Genomic DNA, 4,068 nt, shown 5'->3' on the forward strand with positions numbered 1-4,068 from the left:
GTTACAGCGCAGCAAAAACGTTTAATCATAAACATGTTCATAGATAGAACAATCCGGTTTATTGGTATATGTGTATTGTATGCCGTATGAGGCCTGACATACCATAAACAAGGTTAGTGCATATGATTACTGATTCAGACTGATTTGTTCATGCAAATATTTTATAAGATCATGTCTGTAAATGTCAAAATACGAAACAAATGTCAAAATGTCAAAATACAATATTGATTTTAGTGCCTTCATAGCCTTTTTTTTACCTCATTGGTAAGATGTCCTGCTTGAGAATTGACCTAGATTATGCTGGTTTTGGAGGTACTTGGAGTTTCCAAAGTATAAAGAAGATTTAAAATTCATTGAGAATACTGTGGTACACTGAAGAGTTTTTAACAAAATTAGCTGTATTTTCCACTGAATGGGAAAGGTCTGTGTTAGGGCATCTGAAAGCAGAATTCTCATTTTTACAAACACCAAAAAGCATATTTTCATTTATTATCCATTAATCTATAGATTGGACATTTTACAAAAAAACAAAATCGGGGTATGAGAAACAAGTCATGAGTCATAAGATTGTGTACTCCATTGAAAAAGAGTGTGTATTGATTCATCGCTCACTGTATATCTCACTGTGCTACGTATTTGAAAGTGAAAGTTACAGTTTCTCGTGACAGAGATGTGCTGCCTGAACTAAGGGACTAAATCCCACCCGTGCATTTCAACAGGCTGCATCAGGGCACTGTTGCATGAATGCAGTGCAACTCAAGAACTGAACCGCTCTGTTTTATCACTAGGTAGTGAGAAAATGAGCACATTGACTTCATAAATAGGCCAGATTTAATTGAACATCCCAACGGTTTATGTTCTAGAAACCTTCAAATCGGGGATCTGAAACTCAGTTCTTGGGGGGAAAAGTCATATATTTTCACCACGGTTTGACCTCCCAAAATAGCACCTAACTAGAGGCCTTAAGGCCCCTCAATGTGTTTTATACATTTATATATTAAATATAATATATGTTTTTGTTGTTTTTGGCTGCACTAGAACCAATTCCAATCAATCTTGTTGACATGGCAATAAAGTACTGAACTTAACTGACAATCTTCTTTCTCAGTAAAACAAGTATAGCTATATATTCATAAATATACAGTTTATAGCTTCTTCAGTTTTTTGCCTTTTCACATGTTCTTGACCTAACTCTTGGCGCAGTTGCACATCTCACACACAGTTTTATTATACATGCTTTCTGAGTGAAATCCATTGCTTTGTCATTCCTTAAAATCCCCACAAACCCTTATAAGGGCTGCTGTGGTGTCCAAAACTGGGACAAAGGTATGAGAAAACATTAGCTGACCAGGTGAGGAGCAGAGGAGGTGCACTAGGGAACCGCTGGCGTTAGTCTTTGACATGCAGATTCCTATCACAACAAAAGCAGGTTGTGGAGGCTGTGGCAAAGAGACCCCTGTCCCCACGAGGCAGGGACAGAGCTGCACAGGGAGAAGGATGCACTGGCTGGGCACAAGCCAAGGGGGAGTGGTAACGGGAATCCATCGCCTGAGGTCAATGGACAAGCGAGGAGTGGTGATCAGGGAAGCATTGCTACAGAGGGATGCAGCACCCACTCAAGTGGGAGTTGCAACAGAGGAGGTAGCAGACAGAGACCTTCTGCAAGACCTTCAAACAAGATCGAAGATGATCTCCTGAGGTCTTTCCGGGACTACCTCATTCCCCTGTCTTTGCAAACACCACCACTAGCTGAGCTACCCACTTACCAAAGTCTTGGTAAGGCCTGAATCACCACTTGAGTGCACAGGGCCATCAGGTAGCTTAGGGAAATAAACTGACAGGGGAACCTTCTCTGGTTTGGTTCACAGTGGTCTTCACACTAGTCTAAGTGTCATTGGTGGGTTTTCCTGTGTGTCCAGTGTGAGCCCAGAGCTATAAAAGAGCAAGTTTGCACCCCAACATCTTGGACTAAGAAGAAAAGCACTCTGGCACTCTGGCTCATACTCATCCCTGGAGAAAGAGTATGAGAGAACCCATGAGAGACTCAATGGTGACATGAGTTAAATAAGCTGGCTGAGCCAGAGGGAAACCACAGAGGGGAAGGAAGTATAGCTCTCCAGTGGCAGAGACTGAGCAGGAGGTCCTGTTAGCATCTCAGTCTGAGATGGAGAACTCGCTGCGCAGTTGCCTTCCAGACGTCTGTGTAGGAGCTCTGCTGTGGGAGGCAGTCAACTCTTCCATTGGCAGATGATGTCAGTCGACTGGTGTGGGTGGAAGCTGTCATCACGTCATGTCAGTGGCTGCAGAGAGACTCTGCCATGGGAAGAAGACTCTTCTCTGGGAAGCACTGCAGATGACAGTGCCAGTAATCAGTGTTGTAGTACATGACTCCAAAGTTATATTTACAAGCCAGACTGCATCCCCAGTAGCATATTGTGGAAATTATACCTAAGGAGCAAGTGAACCTCCCCAGAAGCAGAAGGCGGTTGGTCCTTGCAGTGGGAGGAGATCCATTAGGTAGGCCAAGCCATGTCACTGATAGATGCCTTGCTACTAAAAGACAGCATTTGTCTGCCAGTGAGTGCAGGGAAATGGTAAGAACTGGGCACCACAGGCAACTCATGCTGTGCTTCCAAGGGCATCATGAGGCACCATATTTGAACAGAAGCATCTCCTCCATCCGCCCCCCTTCTCCTTCCCTTCTATCCACCAGCCAAGTTTCCAAAGGGACATGAACTAGAAGCCAATAAACGGGATCCTGTCTGGCCTAATAACTCTATAGAACAGTACTTCTACAAGGATTTATTCTTGCACCAGAGATGAAGGACTTGCCACTAAGATCTGTGGAGATACAGATGGCAACTGACAGAAGGAGTATTCCTTTGAGATCCAGCCTGGAGTATGGAGTGAATCAGGAAACTCCCCAGTGTTCATTCCCAACACTGGAGAGCATTGTGCTGAGTTCCCTGGAGAACTCAGGATTTCCTGTAGCTCCAGAGCCCTCGTTTGGAGACCGTGTGGACATCATGCTACCCTGTATGAGACTTTGGATCTGGGATGTTTTGTAGTATGCGGGAGAAGGGATGTTTCAGCCTCAGGTAAGTCCCCTAGGGCAGAGGTTAATGTGAATTGTGGATAGGACTGAGGTGTCCCTAAAAGAGGTGGAAGCCAAGAAGCTGGATTTCACAAGCCCTGTGACAGGACTGCTCCTGGATCACTGGCCACTGTAACCCATGACTTTTGGAGTGATTCATGGGAGAATGGTGATTAAGGAACAGCCTGCTTAGAGATCCGATCATAGCGTGAAGTCTTGGCTGCTGTGGACAAATTACCATACAACAAGCTGTGAGTAATCTACTCTAGTTCTTGCCATTCAGAGTTTGTGTTATTTTTTTCCCCTTGGTTGTAGGCTGTTAGAAACTTGGTTTCTAACTGTTCCAGAGTAGTCCCTCACCCTAGAATTGCTGGGAAAATTGCAATTTCAAACCCAGTGTTTGTTGGCTGGTTTCCATGATCTTGAATGTAAAAAGTCTCAATAAAATTAAATGTATGAAATGGTGTCTGGTAGCTTAGTATTTTGATTAACTTTGTTTCTATGGCCAGCTCTTAAAATATATCTTTTTTCATTCTCCTGTATATCACCAACTGTTCTTTACCGTAGTTGAATCTTTGCTTTATTATAATCAAGCGCATTAGTTTTTTCATAAGATCAGTTATAAAATGAAGACATGGCATCTGTTTCATGCTAGGGCTACTAGTGGATCTCTGACCAAATGGCTGAAAATAGTTCCTGAAAAGCCTGCAAATAATTTCTTTCTTCTCAATGAGAGGTTAAGGGAATACCTTTGCAAATAGGAATCCCCTGCTTCATTGATGTTCAATAAAGAGATGCTCTGAATGTAAAATGTACTTTAAATTAATTAACTAAGCAAAGCTTGTAATTTTAATTAGTTTGATTTGTGACATGCGGTTTGAAAATCCAATCCCAGCTTGAATTTTTAATGTGAGAAATCTCGACTCAAGCAGCGTACATTGTGACTAAAAGCAAGAACAGTGGTTGATGATAGG

The sequence above is a fragment of the Atractosteus spatula genome, chromosome 14, assembly GCF_055471065.1.
Source record: "Atractosteus spatula isolate fAtrSpa1 chromosome 14, fAtrSpa1.hap1, whole genome shotgun sequence".
Taxonomy (NCBI): domain Eukaryota; kingdom Metazoa; phylum Chordata; class Actinopteri; order Semionotiformes; family Lepisosteidae; genus Atractosteus; species Atractosteus spatula.